At 37.7% G+C, this 22344-nt stretch overlaps 1 long non-coding RNA gene across 1 annotated transcript in view; it reads right to left on the bottom strand.

Moving 5' to 3' along the window:
• LOC115305020 overlaps nt 1–22344 on the bottom strand; it is a 142455-nt gene that overhangs the window by 109193 nt on the left and 10918 nt on the right. The window contains exon 2 of the long non-coding RNA XR_003914725.1: nt 6085–6175. This is a non-coding gene — a long non-coding RNA (uncharacterized LOC115305020). The remainder of the gene's footprint in view (nt 1–6084; nt 6176–22344) is intronic.

Raw genomic sequence — 22344 nt, forward strand, 5'->3', positions numbered from 1 at the left:
TTTGAGGGTATTCTACGATTTGAATAGCTGGGTTAGCAATTTATATGCCAATTCCTTTTTAACTAAACAGCTAGGCTTACAAGATAATTATCTTGGCTGCAAAGACATATTTGGAATGTCAAAAGCTGACATTATTTCTCTACCTGTAACTAATCCTAATCCCCAACTCCCACAACCAGGTAGATGTCCCAGGCTAATTAGGGTCAAGTTTGTGGACTTGAAAAAACAAACAAAACAGACTGGATTACACATTTTAAAATATAAGTTTTGTACACAAGAACCTTATGTAGAGCAGTAACAACAAGAATAAAAAAGAGAGAGAGTGTGTGGGCAAATACAGAAGACTCCTTTAAAGAGAGGAAAGTGCAAACTCCCTTTATTTAGTCTTGTTTCAAAAACGAATTTTTATTTAGAACTGTACTTGGCTGAACAGTGCTCTCCCCCCCAATTCATGTCTACAAAGGAACTGAGAATGTGACCTTATTTGGAAATAGATTCCTTGTAGATGCCACCAAGTTACAATAAGGTCATACTAGATTCGAGTGGGCTCCAAATCAAATGACTAGTGTCCTTAGGAGGAGAGGGAGATTTGAAGATGCACAGAGACACAGAGAAGACACACAGGAAAAAAGGCCATGTGAGGAAGGCAGAGATTGGAGTGATACAGATACAAGCCAGGATGCAATGATTCTTTTTTTTTTTTTAACATTTATTTATTTTTAAGAGACAGAGTAAACAGAAGAGGCATAGAGAGAGAAAGAGATACAGAATCTGAAGCAGGCGCCAGGCTCTCTGCACTAGTGGTCAGGACAGAGTGGAGCTCCCACCCAAGGTTCACGGCATCATGACCTGAGCCGAAGTCAGACGCTCAACCGACTGAGCCACCCAGGCACCCTGAGAGATGCAACGATTCTAGCCAGAAGCTAAAAGAGAGATATGGAACAGACTCTCCTTCAGAGCCCCCAGAAGGAAGCAACCCTGTCAACTCCTTGACATTGGACTTCTAGACTCTAGAACTTCATATACTATATAGTAACTATAACTATATGCTATATAGTAACTATAATTATATATAATGATAACTGTAAAGTATAACTATATACTATTTCTGGGCTTTTAAGCCACCTGGCTTATGATAATTTGTTAAGGTAGCTCTAGGAAACTAATACAGTAGTTAATTCTTTTAAAATAACACTCAGGGAAAGAGAGCAAGAAAATTCTCTGGTTTTCGTTTTCTTCTGCTTTTCTGTCTGAGACTCTTTAATAATTTCTAGAATGGGGGGAGGATTATTTGTATATTTGTTTATCACAGGTACCTGCAAAGGAGAATCAAATTTCTAACTATGAAAACAAAAATAAATAAATAATAGAGTCAAAGGTGATGCCAAGGTGCTTGGCTGAAAGACTGGTTACAAGGAGAAAATGTTCCAAAAATATTAGGTGACGGAGACTGTCTGACCAATTAGCAGGTTGATGAATGTGTCCGGCCCGAGAGGGCAACATGAAGTCAAGTGAAGAAATTGCACACGGAGTTAGAAACAACACAAATCCAAATTGTTACTAATTACAGTGATACCATTTACTGAGAACTATCCGACACCGCGCTAATTGCTTCACATCATCTAAATGGAGAAAACCCTATGCAGTAGATATTATGATCCTAATATTCCAATCAGAAAAACCAAAGCCCTAAAAATGTGAACTTGATGCAGGTCCCAGTGGCAAGCAGCAACCCCAGGTTTTGAATTTCAAGTCCAGAGAACTGCAAAATCTTTGCTCCAAATCTAGGCTTCTGTGTTCTACTGTTTCATTTCAAGGGAGACTGAGGGGAGGGGTGGGGCAAAAGTCTGAAAGTCTTGGTTGAGATGAAACTTTAGGATACTTTGGAGTTTCTTCGGAGATTATAAATGGTTTATGTGATCCTTTTGTAAATCTTTCCTGAAGCAATATTTGACATATTTGCTTTTTATCTTCTACTTCTCTTACAGAAATAGGAATCTCTACTGATTATGGGCAATATCAGAGTGCTTAATGGATCCATTCTTAAAAATTAGGCTGAGTGAAGCTTCTCTGGGTAGGTTGAATACTGACAAATTGATATAATCAAGCATTTTAGCTGTATCTTTCAATCAGAGAAAAGGTTTGCAAGAAAAAGCTACAATATTTGAAGGCAAGGAACTACTTTAATTAAACCTCAGTAGCAAAGCAGCAATTCCAAATAATCTATTAGTTTGGAAATTAGATATTCTCACTAGTCGATTTTCTTATTCGGCTTGAAAAAGCAAAATATGGAGGTAGAAGAAGGACTTACTTTGGATTCCTTTAAACATTCTCAACATTGTCAAAGGGGAAATACCCTTTCAAGTTGTACAAATTACAAAATGCAATTATGCAATTATCTTTTGACCCAGAGTGAGAGCTTCTTAAGCCTGCTGAGGGTTTCCCCCAGATGGCGACCATGACTGATTGTCAGTCACAAGCCCCGCCTGTGCTGATTCAGTGTCTCAATTGACCAGACATTGAAACCAGCCACCATCCAGCTATGACAAAGGGAGATAAATAGCTGAGTGCGGTCGTGAGCTGATGACTCCATTGCCAACATTTCCTCATCTCCTGAGTGGCATCATAACACATTTTAACCAAAGATGGCTGGAAATGGATCCCCTGTGCACTCACAGAGATAGAACCCTCTAGATCAGAAATACCACTGCCAACTGCTATGATGTCCAATTATCTGTGGTGCTCTCTCCAGAGTTTTTATTGCTGTGATACCTAAGCAATTAAGCAATTCTATTGGCGTGGAGATCTGCCATCCTTCTTGCGCTTAAATAGATGACAGAATTGATTGTCTGAGGTCACATGTAAGGTCAGTACTCAACCATCACGACACAAATACTCAATGGGGTTTGGGATGAAGTCAAGTGAGGAGCAAATTGCAGAGTACAAATCTGTTTGTTTTATGCTTTGCTTAGACTTTGAGACAGACTTCGAATGAACCCTTCTTCCAGGAAGCATAGAATGAGAAATGCAACTCTAGACAATTAAAATTATACTCAATCTAGAGTTATCTAAAAATTAAAAATTAATTTTAAAAGGATAATATTGAGGCCCCCCCCTTTTTTTTCTGCTGCTTGCTATATAGCCATTCTGGTCATTTGAAGCTGCTAATCAATACTGCATTTCACTTTTTGAATTCTTATCTGTTCATTTGGCATTTATTATTGAAGTTGTTTGAACTAAATAGCACATGGTTGGTCTGTTTTATGATTATTTATATTTCTAAGAAATCACTATACTTTAAGAGCAACGAATGGCCATGTAAAATGTTAAGTCAAAATGATATGGGTAGTTATTAACTGAATATTAATTCCTATTACATTCATTTTAATGGGTCCACGAATTAGTTATGACTAGAAGTGAAAAGTTATTAAGAAGGACACATTTTAAAAAGGCCATATTTTGAGTTTTATTTAGAATAAAATTATTTCTATACTAGTCGTTTAAGACACTTTCAGCTGCATTAAGGAAAATGCAACTCAACATGAACAATAAGGACATTCATCACAATCATTAAAGTTCAGAAGTAAGTCTTCTGCATAGTTGACTAACTTGACAGTTAGATGATATCAGCAAAGACCCAACCCTTTCTTTTCTAAGGTGATAAACGTGTCCCAATCTGCCTGGGACATTCCTGGTTGTAGTTCGAAGTCCTGGAAACACCCTCAGTCTGGACAAACGGGATGGTTGGCCACCCTATTAACTAACCTCTCCATTCTTAAAGTGTTAGCTTTAGTCCTCAGGCTGCGCTCTTGTTCCTAAAGATGATCACATCAGCTCTAAGGTTTTTTTTCATTCAAATGCATTCAGAGACAGAAAAGAACATGTCTCTTTCTATGCCTCTATATAACAGCAAATGGAACCTGTCCAACAGGCTTCCCCAACATCCCATCAGTCAAAATCCATGACATCCCCTTTCCGCAACCAGTTATTGGCAAAGGAAATGGCAGTGGCATGATGGGCTTAACCTAGTCAAGATTCAGCCTGCCTGGGCCAGGAAGTCATCTTCTCAAAGCACCATAGTGAAGAGAATGATGAGGAAAGGTCCAGTGTCTGTGCAGCAGACTACTGGATGCCTGTGGATTTTATTGTTTAATTTATGCCTGCCTCTCCACCCCTATAGACAAGGGGGCAAGGAGATCCCTTTCCCACATACATTTTAGGATATGGGGAAGGGGAAGGGGAAGAGGACACCTTCCTAGGTGATTCTAAGACTCCTCCTTCCTCTACATTGTAACTAGAAGCCATAGCAATACAAGCCTGACCTCCATGATTTCAGGCGAGCCTTGCTAGTCTTTTTAGAGTTGCTACACTCCAGGAAAATCAGCCTCCAGCTTGAAAGACCATTATAAATAAAGGAATGCTTGTTTCTTTATACTGCACCCCCATATTTTGATAGTCAGTAGCATCACTGGCCCTATCTAGCATCAAAAGATTGAAATGCCACCACTTAATATGGAATCAGAGGCAGAGAGGCCATGTGGAGCGGGCGTGGGACAGGACTCTTACACAGGATCTAGTGCTTCTTTGAGAAGCTACCTTAATGTTTGTTTGTATCACAGAAGGCTAGTCAATAAAAGGCTCACTAGTAGAACCATCAATTTATGTATAAAATATCCCCAGTTGGGGGAGGAAACGTTCTGCCTTTTCTTCCAGAGCCACATCACTCATTTAGAAGTCATTTTCAATCTTTTTTCTCAGATTCTCCATAGCCAAAACATTGGATTTAAGCCTCCGTGCTTTTCAGCTGTAGCATTTGCAAAAGGTAGACTGAAGTAGTGTCTAAGTTCCAGGTTTAAAAAATTTTTTTCTTTAACCAAAGGTGTCAAACATTAAAGCAAGTCATTTTTCTGCCTAAACTGGTAGATACCTTGGTGAGATTTAAAAATGACTAAAGTAACACCTCCAATATTTTCAATGAACTGCAGTACAGTGACCCTGCTAGTTGCTTCTTCAGAATGTCTGTGCGAGGATTTCTAGCTACACTGAATTCTCCCTCCACAGAGGACCTTCTGTGCCACATCTGCTGTATCACATCAACAGTCTCGAATGTCCTTTGCAAATGCAAATATTTGCAGAATATTCTCAGAGTAGGTGGGAACAGAGTTCGCTGATAGTTTCAAATAATTAAAGGGGCTCCATGTGCAAATGTCAAAACAGAAAAAATGTAACAGAAAACGAAGCGAAGTGACAATACAAATGGCCAGCTCTCCCTATTATCACTTGCTGTACGTCTCACAAGACAGCTGATTCCCCGCTCTGTACGGGTTCCAGCATTCAGTGATTTATTGGGTAATTCAGCATTTGCCAGTATGTCTGGTGCTAATTAAATGCATCGCACTCTATTCAGAAATGTCACAATTGATTTGTCTTCTGCAAGCACTGACTTTATTTCAATCTTCTGAAAAAGATTTTATGAGCCCCAGATAACTTATCCTGGCACATTCATCTCCCAGGGTAGCCTCTGTGTGTAAGGGCAGTAAGAGAGGAAACTCTCAGTGAACATTCAATACAAATACCTCCGCAGACATCTTATTTATCTGTTATGTGCCATATATCTGAGAAATAGCATAGGTATAATAAAATTACAAACCGCCCCATTAGCCTATGAAAGCATTTAAACATGACAGAAGTTAATGTAAAATGGTATTGGCAGATCTTATTGGATGACGTTAGATCAATCCAAAAAACACGTGCTTTGAAAGTGTATTATTTATTATGAGGTGTTTACTTATTCACGCATTGATTTGGGCTAAACTTAGCTATTAACTAACTTGCATACAAGAGGAAATCACATAATGTCATTTCAGGGACAAGGGGAGAGTAAAGGAGAAAATGCCATGCAGTGGAGGATTTTAGGAGATGTAACACATCTCACGCTCATGTAGAAAAACAAAGGTGGACGATTGACTAGTAGCCCTTATTTAATGCCAGGTAGGTTTCCCCATGGTCCTCCACCCTCTGAACCCGATACAGTTTCCACATTCAGTGTCTTCCTTAAGGATGAACCACAGCGAAAATACCCACCTTACTCTGAGGGAAATAAAACTCCAGTCCCAGTCACTGCTTGTGAATTGATAATCTGTGCCGCAGGAAAAGAAAGAAGACCATATATGTCCTGTTGGAAAAGAACAATCACTATATCTATGCAACAAGGCAAAGATTACTCAAAGAAAAGACACTACCCCATCTTTAGCGAGGAAATTTTAATGGGCATTATTTCCAGAAATAAGTAATTCACTAGATTGTATTCTTCCATTCTGCTCCTTGTTTATATTAACATTTGGGTTTGGGTGCAAAAATGCATGACTGAATAGTGAAAATACCAACTTTCAGAGTTCACTTGCTCTTCTAGAAAAGACAGTCTCTTATTTGAAACTAAATGCAATGCTAATCATAATGGCAGAGCTCTTCATGAGGTTCAAGTACATGTTCTGTTGAAATGTCCACTGCCTTTTAGCTTCTACTTTAGGGAACGTTAAGGCTATGTGAGACTGATTAGTTTAGTCAGAGGTATTCAGAATTAGCCATTTTACCCGGCTTCTAAAACAGTGCAGTCATCTATTTTTAAAGTCACTCCATGGGATTGGGTTTGTAAATAGCTAAAATAAATCTGCAAATGATAACAGAAAGTTCTTCAGCAAAAACAGCAAAGGAAGGTAAAAGGTAACAGTTCACCAACTAATTTCTTATGCTTTTAAACTTTAAAATACATAGTTGACCCTGGAACAACAGGGGTTTTGGGCACCCACCTTCCACACAGTCAAAAATCTGTGCATAGGAGATGTAACACATCTCACGCTTTGACTCCCCTAAAACTTAAACTAATAGCCTACTATTGGCCAGAAGATTTGCCAAAAAACAAAACTGCCAGTAGATATATATTTTGTATATTATATATATTATATACCATATTTTACAATAAAGTGAGGGAAAAGAAAAATATTATTTAGAAAATCAAAAAGAAAAAATACATTTACAGTATGGAATTGTGTTTATCAAAAAAAATCTGCATATAAGTGGACCTGCACATTCTAACTCCCATTGTTCAAGAGTCAACTATAATATGCTTTTCATTGAATAAATAGGAAACTAAGATGCAGACTCCTTGAGTGACCCTCCCTACAAGAATACAAAAAGCTGCAAAATGGTAGAACCTAAACTCAACACCAGCCTTCTATCTCCAAATTCCACCTACTTCTGTCAGAGCACATCATAGCGCAGTCAAATCTGTGTCGCAGGGCGCTATATAAACAAAATGAAAACATTATCAAGGAAGATAGATGGATTGACTCAATTCTAATTCATTTGGTTTAATATATATTTTTTAAGTTTATTTATTTAGTTTTTGAGAGAGACAGAGACAGTGGGTGGGGGAGGGGTGTGGGGGAGAGAGAGAGAGAGAAAGAGAGTCCCAAGCAGGTTCCATGCTGTCAGCACAGAGCCCAATGTGGGCTCAAACTCATGATACCATGAGATTATGACCTGAGCTGAAACTGAGAGTCAGACACTTAACCAACTGAGTTACCCAGGTGCCCCAATATTACATTAAAAATTTTTAAGTATTTATTTATTTTTGAGAGAAAGAGACAAAGAGTGAGTGGGGGGAGGCCAGAGAAAGAGGGAGACACAGAATCTGAAGCAGGCTCCAGGTCCTGAGCTGCCAGCACACAGCCGGATGCGGGGCTCAAACCCACAAATGGCAAGATCATGACCTGAGCTGAAGTAAAATGCTCAACCGACTGAGCCACCCAGGTGCCCCAATATTACATTTTCTTAAACACAGAAGCACAGGGCATGCTGTGGTATGCTGCCCAGGTCTCATTCCCCAAATGCTGGAAATGTTGCTGACAGCATTCTTAGCTCAGTCCCTCTCCAAGAGCTGACATTAGTCCAAGGTCACGTGCCCTTCTAGAGAACAGCTTATCGCCAGACTCACCCAGAAATAAGTTATAAAGTTCACCACTTGGGGTGCCTAGGTGGCTCAGTTGGTTAAGTGTAGACTCTTGATTCTGGCTCAAGTCTTGATTTTACAGGTTCATGAGATGGAGCACTGAGTCAGACTGCACTGACAATGTGGAGCCTGCTTGGGATTCTTTCTCTCTCTCTCTCTCTCTTTCTCTCTCTCTATCTCTATGCCCCTCTCCTACATGCTTTCTCTCTCTCTAAAAATAAATTTTAAAACTTTAAAGAAAAATAAATAAAGTTAACAACTTGTCTCAAGATGAGAAGACTCTGAAGACCACTTCACTTGTAGAAGTTACTATGGAAATCACTGAGGTCTCAGAAATGACACGAACAAATGAAAAGATATTCCATACTCATAGATTAGAAGAATACTGATAAAATGTTCATAAAACCCAAAGCAACCTACAGGTTTAATTCAGTCTCTATCAAAATACCAATAATATTTTTCACCAACTAGAAAAAAAAGAATCCGAAAATTTGTATGGAATTACAAAAACCCCAAAGAGCCAAAGCAACCTAGAGAAAGAACAATGGTAAAGTTATTATAATCCCCGATTTCAAAATATATTACAAAGCTATAGTAGTCCAAACACTAGGGGATGGGCACAAAAATAGACACATGGATCAACAGAACAAGATAGAGAGCTCCTAAATAAAACCACCTTTATGTGGTCAATCTATGGCAAAGGAGGCAAGCCTATACAATGATGAAAAAACAACCTTTTCAATAAATGGTGCTCGGGAAAATGGACAGCTAGATACAAAAAAATGAAACTGGACACCATACACAAAAATAAACCCCAAATGGTTTGAAGACCAAAACGGAAAACATTAAGCCATAAAACTCCTAGAAGAAAATATAGGCATCGATATCTCTGACATCAGCTATAGCAATATTTTCCTAGTTGTGCCTCTTCAGGAAAAAGAAACAAAAGCAAAAATAAAGATTTGGGACTGCACCAAAATAAAAAGCTTTTGCATAGTGAGGGAAACCACCAAGAACACACAAAAAAACAACCTTCTGAATGGAAGAAGTTATTTGCAAATGATATATGCAACAGGGGTTAATATTCACATATAGCAAGAACTTAGAGAACTCAACACCAGAAAACAGTTCAATTAAAAAATGGGCATAGAATGCAAGTAGACATTTCTCCAAAGAAGGCATACAGATGGCCAACAGACACATGAAAAGACGCTCAATATCACTCATCATCAAGAATATGCAAATCAAAGACACTCCTCACACCTGTCAGAATGGCTGTTACCAAAAAGACAAGAAATATCAAATGTTGGCCAGGAGATGGAAAAAAAAGGAACCCTTGTGCATTGTTGGTGGGAACATAGATTGGTACAGCCACTGTGAAAAACAGTGTGGAACTTCCTCAAAAATTAAAAATAGAAATACTATATGATCCAGTAATTCCGCTACTAGGTACATACCCAAAGAAAACAAAATACTAATTTGGAAAGATATATGCATTCCTACGTTTCTTACAACATTATTTACAATAGCCAAGATATGGAAGCAATTTAAACAACCATAGATAGATAAACAGATAAAGAAGCTACGGTATATATACGTACAATGGAATGTTACTCAGCCATAAAAAAGAATGAGATCTTGTCATTTGCAACAATATGGATAGACCTAGTAGGTATTATGCTAAGTGAAATAAGTCAGAGAAAGAATAATACTATATGATTTCATTTATGTGTGGCATCTAAAAAATAAAGAAAACAAAATCAAAAACAGATCCATAACCACAGAGAATAAACTGGTGGTTACCAGAGAGGAGGAGGGTAAAGGGATAATCAAAAAGGGGTGAAGTTATGGAATTAATAAGTCCCAGAAATGAAAGATACAGCAAAGGGAATACAGTCAATGGTATTATAGCAAAAGTGTTGTATATTGACCAATGGTAGCTACACTTGGGTTAAGCATAGCATAACACTTAATCACATTGTTATATTGTATACCTGAAACTAACGTAAGATTGTATGTCAACTATACTTCAATAATAAAAGAAAAGAAAATCAGTGAGGTCTCTGTTGTAACTGCATTGCAATTGGACTTCTCCACTGATCCAGTTTGGCTTCCCTCACTCTTTCACAGATATGGTTTGTAATAAATCTCCTCCAATCTAAACTCCATTTCAAGGCCTGTTTATGAGGGAATGCAACTAATGACAATAAGTATCAAATTGATCCCAAAAGTCATCAATAATTTTGCATTTTGAGTGTGTAAGAACTGTGAAGATATAGGATCATTTTCACCTATTATTATCTCCTTACTTTTGGTCTCATATGGTTCACACTTATTTGGTTAGCTTTATTTATTCTAAAATCAGGTAAAATTAGGGGTATCTGGGTGGCTCAGCTTTTGGTTTCAGCTCAAGTAATCATCTCATGATTTCCTGAGTTTGAGCCTGGTGTTTGGCTCTGTGTAGGCAGTGCAGAGCCTTTTTGGGATTCTCTCTCTCTCTCTCTCTCTCCCCCCATCCCCGCTTCTCAAAATAAATAAATTTTAAAACTAAAGTTAGGTACAATCATTATTTGAGTTGTAGGTCCACAGGAAATAAAACAGCTTATACAGATTTTAACAGATTAAAAATGTAAGTAAGTAAGTTTGAGAGTTTAAATATATGTCTTAGGGTATTTACCATAAAAAGTGCAAGTGGTTTTAATCAGCTTATAAAAATGATAAAATGTGAATTGAATAAACATTTTTTTTGTTTTTACTCAGAATATCAAGTTGGGGATTTTCCAGAGGTTTGGGAGAAATATGCAAATAAATATAAGAAAGCATCAGATTAAACTATCCAGGTGGTGATAGAGGTAGAAAATAAAAGCAAGTTCTTAAAAAACTAATGAGCCTTCAGATAAGAAAATAGAGAGATAATCACCGAGGTAAGTTCCAAAAACCCATATGTGAAAATATAGTACTCATTTATGACAAAGAAACGTGTAAAAAGTAAAAATAGAAAGGACTTATCTAATCTGATAAAGAATGTTTCTCCCAAATCCATATTTAATTATGAAATATTCAAGCTTTTCTCAAATTGAGATAAAGACAAGGATGCCTGTTAATATTTCCACTTAAAATCATATAATTCTAACCAGTGTGATAAAGCAAGAAAAAAACCTAAGAATTCTAAAGCAAAAAATAAGTGTTCATTATTTATAGTCAGCAAGATTTTTGTACATAAAAAATGCAAAAGAATATAAAGCTATTAGAATTAGTCAGTAAACTTAGTAAAGTTGCTGGTTCCAAGGTCAGTATTTTTTTAAAAAGCTTCTAAAGATCAGCAACAAAAATGCAAATTTTATAAATCATACCATTTATAACAGTTTCACCAAACACAAAATAAGCTGGAGTTAAATGCATGCAAGGGTATGCAAGATTTCTACTTCGAAGACTTTGAGACATTACAGGGAGAAATTAAACAAGAATTAAATAAATATATAGGGGCGCCTGGGTGGCTCAGTCGGTTAAGCAGCCGGCTTCGGCTCAGGTCATGATCTCACAGTTCGTGGGTTCGAGCCCCGCGTTGGGCTCTGTGCTGACAGCTAGCTCAGAGCCTGGAGCCTGCTTCGGATTCTGTGTCTCCCTCTCTCTCTGACCCTCCCCTGCTCGCGCTGTCTCTCTCTGTCTCTCAAAAATAAATAAAAGACATAAAATTTTTTTAATAAATATATAAATATATTACATTTATGAATTATAAGAGCAATAGTAAAATGCTATCAGTTAGTAAAGCTGAACACTTATCTGCACCATGATCCAACAACTCCACTCTCAGCTACTACTCAAGAGAAGTGAAAATATCCACAAAAGCATCCAATTATGCTCATACCATCTTTATTCAGAATAGCCAAAAATTGGAAATAACTCAAATTTCCATCGATAGCAGAATGGACAAACAAATTGTGATATGCTTATATATTAAAATATTGTTTGGTTGTAGATACTACCCAAAGCAATCTACATCTTCAATGGAATACCTATCAAAATAACACTAGCAGAGTGCCTAGGTGGTTCAGTCAGTTGAGTGTCCAACTGACTTCAGCTCAGGTCATTATCTCACAGCTTGTGAGTTCAAGCCCCATACTGGGCTCTAGGCTGACAGCTCAGAGCCTGGAGCCTGCTTCAGATTCTGTGTCTCCCTTTCTCTCTACCCCATCCCCACTTGCACTCTGTCTCTCGAAAATGAATGTTAAAAAGAAAAAATAACACGAGAATTCTTTACAGAACTAGAGCAAACAATCCTAAAATTTGTATGGAACCAGAAAAGACCCTGAATAGCCAAGGCAATCCTGAAAAAGAAAACCAAAGCTGGAGGCCTCACAATCCCTGACTTCAAGATGCATTACAAAGCTGTCATCATCAAGACGGTATGATACTGGCATAAAAACAGACACTCAGATCAATGGAACAGAATAGAGAACCCAGAAATGGACCCACAAATATATGGCCAATTAATCTTTGACAAAGCAGGAAAGAGTATCCAATGAAATAAAGACAGTCTCTTCAGCAAATGGTGCTGGGAAAATTGAACAGAAACATACAGAAAAATGAACCTGGATCACTTTCTTACACCATACACAAAAATGAACTCAAAATGGATCAAAGACCTAAACATAAGACAGGAAGCCATCAAAATTCTAGAGGAGAAGCAGGCAAAAACCTTCCTGACCTCAGCTGAAGCAATTTTTTACTCAACACATCTCCAGAGGCAAAGGAAACAAAAGCAAAAATGAACTATTTGGGACCTCAACAAAATAAAAATCTTCTGCACAGAGAAGGAAACAATCAACAAAACTAAAAGGCAACCAATGGAATAGGAGAAGATATTTGCAAATGGACCTATCAGATAAAGGGTTAGTAACCAAAATCTATAAGGAACTTATCAAACTCAACACCCAAAAAACAAATAATCCAAAAGAAGAATCCAAATAATACAAAGAAGACATCCAGATGTTGGTGAGGATGCAGAGAAAGAGGATCTTGTTTGCATTGCTTGTGGGAATGCAAACTGGTGCAGCCACTCTGGAAAACAGTATATAGCTTCCTCAAAAAACTGCACTACTAGGTATTTATCCCAAGGATAGAGGTGTACTGTTTCAAAAAGACACATGCACCCCAATGTTTATAGCAGCTATTGACAATAGCCAAAGTATGGAAAGATTCCCAAATGTCCATTGACAGATGAATGGATAAAGAAGATGTGGTACACACACACACACACACACACACACACACACACACACACGGGAGTATTACTCAGCAACCAAAAAGAATGAAATCTTGTCATTTGCAACTATGTGGATGGAACTAGAGGGTATCATGCTAAGCAAAATTAGTCAGAGAAAGACAAATATCATATGACTTCACTCATATGAGGAATTTAATATACAAAATAGATGAACATAAGAGAAGGGAAACAAAAATAATATAAAAGGAAGGGGACATAACATTAGATTCTTAAATATAGAGAACAAATTGAGAGTTGCTGGAGGGGATGTGGGTGGGGGAATGGGCTAAATTGGTAAGGGGCACCAGGGAAGACATTTGTTGGAATGAGCACTGGGTGTTATATGCAGGGGATGAATCACTGGAATCCTCTCCTGAAATTATAGCACTATATGCTAACTAACTTGGATGCAAATTAAAAAATAAAAATTTAAAAATTAAAAAAAATAAGATATTGCTTAGCAATGAAATGAGAACAAATCACTGAGAGGCACAAAAATATGGATGCATCCTGAAAGCACTCTGAGTGGAAAAACAGACATGAGAGTATATACTGTATATTTCTACTTATATAAAATTCTAGAAGGCAAAACTAATCTTTAGTGACAAAAAGTAGATCAGATTTTGCCTGGGGTTGGAGTAGAGAAGAAATAAACTAGAAAGGGACAGAGAGAACTTTTGGGTATGATTGAAATGTTCTTTAACTTGATCATTGGGATGATTACACAGGTATATACTTTTTTCAAAACTCAAACTGTACACTTAAAATGGGTATAATAAATTTTATTTCAAAAGTCAAAATAAAAAAAATCACTAGCTATAAGCATATGCAGAAGAGAACTCATTTTTAATAAACTCGGTGTAAATGATATATAGCAATGGGCTATCTCCAGGAACAAAAAGATTCTGCAAATTTTAGATGGGTATTTTGAACTCCATGTCAGGATACCAGCAAAACACACGACACACTCAAATTAGATAATTTGAGGGCATTTTAATAAAATATTTATTATTAAATAAAATAGTTTAAAAGACATAAGATGGAAACAAAAAAACCTTCAAGGGACAGTACAGTAACCTAGAGGGTTATCACCTTAAGACCAAAGGGACAAAGAATGGAGTGGTTTTTAGGACATCAAAGAGACCCTTCCTTGCTTGCTTGCTTGCTTCCTTCCTTCCTTCCTCGCTTCATCTCTCTCTCTCTCTTTCTTTCTTTCTGTTTATTTTTAAGAGAGAGACAGAAAGAGAGAGACAGAGTACAAGCAGGAAAAAGGGCAGAGAGAGAGGGAGACACAGAATCCGAAGCAGGCTCCAGGCTCTGAGCTGTCAGCACAGGAGTTCGACGTGGGGCTCGATCCCACCAACTGTGAGACGGTGACCTCAGCCAAAGTCAGCCGTCCAACTGATTGAGCCACCCAGACGCCCCCGCAGAAAAGACTTACGGAGAGGTTTGCCTTGTTGGACTTTCAGGAAGGAAGTCACCAGCTAGAAATGACCTGTAGGGAGAGATGTGGGGGAGTAAATACCCAGACTCACCCTACTTCCCTCGTGTCTCCTGCTAGGGACCCTTGTTGAACATACCTGGAAGCCAGAAGGCAGGCTGCTCAGTAATGTTTGTACAGATCAGCCTTGGGGTACAAAGCCAAGGGGGGAACACTGACACATGGATGAGAAGAGGCAAATGGAATACATGTAACATAACTTCCAACTTCCCCAGTCCTTCTCACTGCCCCCCAATTTTTTATTTAGTAAGTTAACAGTAGGCCCAGGAATTTGAATTTTTTTAAGGCAGCAGGGGATCCTGATGACTAAGAAGTACTTGGATCACTACACAGAACTGCTTCTGTACACTGATCAACAACACATGAAGTTTGTAATATGGACAAGACTCAAATTTCATGAGTCCACCTGTTATTATACTCATTTTTTACTTAAAATTTTTTTTTAATGTTTATTTTTGACACAGAGAGAGAGAGAGACAGAGTGCGAGCAGGGAAGGGGAAGAGAGAGGGAGACACAGAATCCGAAGCAGGCTCCAGGCTCTGAGCTGTCAGCACAGAGCCCGACGCGGGGCTCAAATGCATGAACCATGGGATCATGACCTGAGCCAAAGTAGGACTCTTAACCGGCTGAGCCACTCAGGTGCCCCTATACTCATTTTTTAATACTTATTTGTAGGTTGCATTCACTTCCGAATGTAAAAAAAAAAGCACTGAATATTTATAATGCATGTTTCCTGGGTATCTGAAGAAACCAATACTACAGGCAAAAGGCATTTCAAGGAATGTTAGAAAATTCAAGTATTGAAGCTGGGATATCTGGAAAAGTAGAATAAGGCTCCGCCTTCCCTGAGGGGGGATACCCTCTGCGAGTTAAAGGAGCTTACTATTCAGGTCCTTACCCTTGACACTTTCTGCAGAGCAGCCCTCAAGATCACAAGAAACATGAGAAATCAGCAAAGTCAAACGATTCAACTGTTGAAAAGATAACATGATACAGTCATCAGATAGTCATGGGCAGGGATGCCGTCCAGAAAGGCAGCAGCTGTTGGGTGTAAAGAATCAGTTTTGCTCAGTCATCCTTTACTTATTTTTGCCAGGGGAAGTGGGGTGTCTAGGAATAACTAAGAGGAGTCAACTCACTTTCCCAAGTCGTTCAACTGTTTCCTTCTTCAACCAGAGACTTTCCATGGAACGAGAGAGGCCAAGAAGGAAGAGAGAAGGGCACTTGCTCTCAGGTGTGGGGCAGAAAAGTTCAAAACTTTTCCCTAATGGCAAGTCACATGGCCTGCACTTAAGGACTCTCCAGATTGATTCACTGACAACATAGATTAAGGCGAGAAAAAGTCAGCAAAATTCAACATCAGCACAGACACAGTCACATTTTCACAGATGTATTTTTTTGGTAGCAACAAAAATCTCTGTTTAAAGTACTCAAAAGGAAAAAAAGAGCACTGAAATTATAACATAAATTCTGTAAAGAATGCACTTTAAATTTATTTTTATCTTGAATTCACGTAATAACAGTATGATGCATACCTCATATGAGAAGACAGTTACTAATGCATCTACAATGCTTCCTTTTTCATTTAAATACCACAGTAAGTAGATGCATAACGTTTTTGTATAGGAATAGTACATAAATATGTTACTCACCAAAATGACACAAAAAGTAAGCACGATTTTAGGTAAAATGACATTTTTTAAATGTTTCTAATTTTTCCCACAATAAGATATCAACTCCACTATTCTTTTAGAAGAGAGATATTATTAATTCCATGCTCTAATTTCTCTTTGTTCTCTAGATCTGTGTTTGACACATTTCTACTAGGGAAGGATCTGTTTCTATAGACAAAGCCTGAGAGATAAAGAGGAGAAGCTATAGAAATTTCTGAGATCAAGGAGCTTGAATATGGGACCACAACTGAGTGACAGAGAAGCGCATGAGTCAGCTTCTAGGTCAGTGCAGAGGAAGCGATTTCTGTCATGTGTCCATAAAGGTCGTGTCTAGAGGTCATCACTAGAACTCAGAAAGGAAATGAAAGTAACCCACCCCTAACATTAGCAGGATGAGGATTAAGATGACAAATGGAGACATATATTTGTCTAAATATTTACATATTAAAAATCAGGTTAATAACTAGGAAATAAAATAGGTTTTTTTCAAAGTTTATTTATCTTTGAGAGAGAGACACAGAGCATGAGTAGGAGACAGTCAGATAGAAAGACAGAAAGGGGACAGTCAGACAGAATCAGAAGCAGGTTCCAGACTCTGAGCTGTCAGCCCAGAGCCTGACATGGGGCTCGAACCCACAAACTGTGAGATCATGACCTGTGCTGAAGTCAGCTGCTTAACCAACTGAGCCACACAGGTGCCCCTAAAATAAGTTCTACCACCTTAAGAAATACACTTTCATGGTAAAAAAATGGAAAAATTCATAAAAGCACTGGCTTTTATTACACTGAAAATCAGTAAAATAGCAAATGACTAAAATTATTTCTGTATATGTTAGGATATTTTGTTGATGCATAAGTTAGTAATAAGACAAAGACAAATTACATAGAAATTGTAAATAATTCCATAAAATTTTCTTATATCCCTTTCTATAAAATCAATAATAATGTGGTTATAAATGAAGATATTGATATAATTTTTGTTTGTCAATAATCATCTACAGAATTGTTTACTGTAGTGATTTTCAGTGACACAATCTGAACATATTTTCATCTAAAATGCAAATTAATGTACATGTAAAATATCCAAAAGCATTTTTCATACATTTTAAAATATATTTTTCTCTAATTAAAAGAGAAAATATAAAATACATTTAATGTATAGCAACATTTTTAATTTGATCAGTTTAGCTGAAATGTTTAAGCAAAATTCAATATTCATTTACATTTTGAAAACGTAAATCTCATTAAATATTTTTATAAAAAATAAAACTACTTGTAATCTAGGGTTCACTGTTCACCTAACTGCAATTGTAAAGAACTGATATCAGTCCTCACACAGATAGACTTACACAGATACATATTTAAGAGTGGCAGGAACTATTTGATATCACACAATATTCCTCTGCCAACACGTGCAACTACTGTGAGTATCATAAAACTGTGTGAGTACATCCAAAACTGTGGATTGGGAAGGAAAGCTGAAAACGATACTGTAAGTTCTCTGGGGAAGTTACACTTACGTGAGAATCTACTAGATTCATGCCATCTTAAAAGAAAAAGTTGGTACCTTAATTAATTTATCTTTCCCTTATTTAGCACTTCTGCTATTCAAAACCCACGCCAGCCACCAGCCCTTTCTGCAACCCAACCTTCCAAAGTCAGCAAACCCACAAAACCTTGAGGGCTTTCAAGCACAATCACCTTTCATTTTAAGGTCAAAGAGGAGGAAAAATGGATAAATGTTCTCTGGAACCTGAAGGGTAGGAGATACCGCAGCAGATGTTCAGGATTATGTGCTGGGTGCTGAGCACCAGCATTTACTTGTGGTAGGAATTTGCAATTACACCTAAAGTTCAGGGTTAGAATTTAACTATGACCTCACTACAACCTTACCCATGTACACACCAAAAAAGTTTAAACTAGTTGGGTTCACTAAATACACAACTTGTTTTTGTATTAAGTAGATAAGAGATTGGAGAAATATGGGAAGAAGGTGAAGGGTAACACAGTAGGAATGGTGGAGATGTAACCAACTAGAAAGATCATGCCTTTCTAAAGGCTTGTTGACTATAAATATTTTAGTGTAAATCCTATGTGTTCTCTGCACACACACACACACACACACACACACACACACAAATGGTTAACTATGTGAGGGAATGGATATGTAATTAACTTGACTGTGGTAAGCATTTCACAATGTACACATTTATGAAATCATCACATCATATACATTCAAAAAGACACTTGAGGGGCTCCTGGGTGGCTTGGTTGGTTGAGCGTCTGACACTTGATTTTGGCTCAGCTCATGATCCCATGGTTGCGCTGATGGCATGCTTGAAGTTCAGTGTCCCTCTCTCTTTACCCCTCGCTTGCCTGTGTATACACATGATCTCTCTCTTCCTCTCTCTCAAAAATAAATAATAAACATTTAAGAAAACAAATTACCTGCCAAATTGAGCTGTTGGCTAAAACTACTGTGACCCATCCTATGAGTCTGTTATTGGATCATACAAAATCATTTTCTTTCCCATAACAACAAGGTATGTTACATGTTTGGTGTACAACATAATGCTTATTGGTGGTACTCAGGAAATAACTCCCACGTTCCCGTCTCAACTGAAAAAAAAAAACCCACAATTTAACCAATATATATATATTCCCAGAAAAAAAAAACAGTGAATGTTTTTAATCACTCCATATATTTGAGTTTTCAAGGATATTACCCAGAGGCCATTACTTTTCATGGTCACTGCTCCTGGAATTCAGTAATGTTACTGTCAGGTGGGTGGTAATATCCAGATTATGATACCATGTTTCGAACAGCTCAACAAAGCTAATATAAGATCTTGTTGAATATAAACTCTCCTACATTAAGTTTATGTAGAAGGCACTATCTAATATGATTTATTATTCAGCTAAGATTTAAATAATTTAAAAAATATCCTTTTGGATTACTATCAATTTCTGCTTATATTGACTCTGCTTATATTTCCAGACTTAGGAAAACGTTCCTTTATTTACTCCAAAACTTCTTTATTCAAGGCTCCTCAGCATCTAGCTTAGGTTAAGTTTGACTTAGTGTCAAAGAAAAATGGTACTTTCCGTATAGTCAGGACTGAATTTTATCTCTTACTTTCTTCCCCTGAAGGTGGGAAGATCCTGAGTCTATCTTTTGACTCCTGATCAACAATCAAGAGATTTTTATATAGGATTTAAACATAAACAAAACAGAGCATGAATTATAACCCTCCTCCAAACAAAATATTTAGTGTGTCAAGCATCCTAAAATGCCCTATTCATTTATTCCTCAGAACCATCCTATACTGTCATTGAAGTATTATTATCACCTTCATTTCATAGGTGAGAAGGACAAAGCAGAGTAGTTGATTTTCTTGCCCAAAGTCGCATAGCTAATAAGCGGCTTACCCGAGACTCCAGACCATGCTAGATTTCAGAGCTCACTCTCTTCCTCTATCACTTTCGGCTTGCAGGACATACCTGTGTCTTTGATTTTCTACTCAAACAGCTTCCCTCCATGAAACTCCATTTCTATTTTAATTGGTTAGCCATTCAAATTATTACTTTTATAATTTTTAACTCGAGTACAATGTTCAAACCTATTTATCGAAACCAATATAGTCTCATCTGATATAGATTGCTTTTAAAAAGAGATGAACTTTTTTCCCATATTCTAACATTTTAAGCATATTTCAATAGAAATTAACAAGGAATTTAGAGATATAAACATATTTCTCCACAGAGAAGAACCCATAACAATAGTTAATATCTCCTAAGATCAAGGAATGACTTGGAAGATTAATGGAATTAGCTTTAAAAAGTGATGAAATTTTCATTAAGTGGAGATTCTCATAAAGTATAAAACAAACTTAAGTATGATTCAATGAATTATTAGAAGGAAAACTTTGGGGCTATTTGAAACTACCCCTAGTCCAAAGAATCCTTTGACAAAGAAATAAAAACATACATTAAAAGAAAACATTTACTGAGAAGTGCCAAGGTTGAAGACCACTTTAAAGTAATTTTTACTACATTGCTGATTTATGTGTTGACCTGCACATGACCTCCTGCAGCTAGACTCAACCAGTGATATAACTCAGACCAAATGGTTGGCCTTTACTTGAAAAGTAAATAATAATTTACAGAAGTTTCTGGTTCAGAGATGACTCACTAGTGAGTGCCATCCATGTGCACTGTCCCGTAAGGGACATGTCCTGCTTCATAATTAACCTCTGCTATGGGTTCAGTTGACTTAGAGACTGAGCAAATGATTAATGAGTGGAGAATCTGTTTTCCCCCTGCTACTTAGTGTCAGCACCAAGGGAGAATGCTAGAGCAGCCAGAATAGAGAGATGTGGCAGGATGTCGCTGAGTGAGGACAAAAGTATTTTGCAGGAAGTACTGAAGCTATGGGAAAATGAGTATCGAATAGAATTTAAGTCTTAGGAAGGAAAGAATAAAGATAAAATCAAAGGAGAGAAAAGAACTCAAGAAAGCTGGAACTCTAGGAGAAAGAATAAAACTTTACAGACATTAGACAAAATGAGAGAAATTTCTGGATAGCACAGAGTAAGTCATAGCAATGACATCCATAATTCAAAGAGACATCAACTAAAATTAGGTATTTTTTCAATCATATCTGAACAGGTGTGATTTGCTAACCGAATGTCATAAACCATCACCATCATCTTCCAAAGCATCTAGTAAATGTCAGTTGAGCATGGCTGGTGAGGTATTGGGTTTTTTTCCAAGAAAATTTCATATTCTTCATTTTTACCTAGCATGTCACTTTGGTACACATTGAGTGCACAATAGTTCGCTAGTTGTTTTGTTAGACTGACAAAGATTATCATGTATAGGAATATAGAATAAGAAAAAAAATAATCAGAAATGGTCCAAAATATATCACTGAATGGTTACTCAAATTATGCATCTTGGAAACATAAATTAAGGGATACGTGATCAAGCGAAGTAGCCACTAAGGTTAACATGCTCTCTGTAACGGGAAATGGTGAGCTCTACGTTTCTCTCTGGGAGGCCCGAGGAAAGGAGAAAATGCAAGGGCATTTTTAATGATTGGGTGAAAGAGAAACAGGGGAGTGGAGAGTTCAGGGCAGGATTTCAGCCAGCTGCAGCAGGAGTGTGAATGACAGACCTGGCCCTCCACGCAGCTGCCTGAGGTAAGTGGCGGCCCTTCCTGGCATATGAGAAGATGGAGGTAACACCACCTCAACTGCAAAAATCCACATGGGAGGAGGGGCTTTGACACTGTGGATGAGAATCTTCCAAAATGTGATGCTCTTCTTCTTTGCTGACAATCTTTCTTTTGGCATGGAAATCCCAGCATTAAAAAAAAAAAAAAAAAGCATTTGAGAGGCACCTGGGTGGCTCAGTCGGTTGAGCGTCCGACTTGGGCCCACGTCATGATCTCACAGTTCATGGGTATGAGCCCCGCCTCAGGGTCTGTGCTGACAGCTCAGAGCCTGGAGCCTGCTTCTGATTCTGTGTCTCCCTCTCTCTCTGCCTCTCTCCTGCTCATGATCTGTCTCTCAAAAATAAATAAATGTTAAAAAGTAAATAATAAATAAATAAGTAAAGCATTTGAATTTAGGGGTCAGCATAATCGTGATGATTTAAGGCTAGCCCAGTCCACACTCAAGTTGGAATATCTAAACAGAAAAGAGTAGCGATCAAGGCAAATGCAACCTATGACCTTCACGGGCATCTAGCTTACACCCGAAGACTTTAATACTAATCTTAAAGCCCTTCTCCAATTGGCTGTATGACCACTCAGGACAAGCCACTGATGACGTTTTCCTCAGGGCCTAGAAAAAAACACAGCCTGGAGCAGCATACATGGAATGGCAGAGA

This window comes from Suricata suricatta, chromosome 10, assembly GCF_006229205.1.
Source record: "Suricata suricatta isolate VVHF042 chromosome 10, meerkat_22Aug2017_6uvM2_HiC, whole genome shotgun sequence".
NCBI lineage: Eukaryota > Metazoa > Chordata > Mammalia > Carnivora > Herpestidae > Suricata > Suricata suricatta.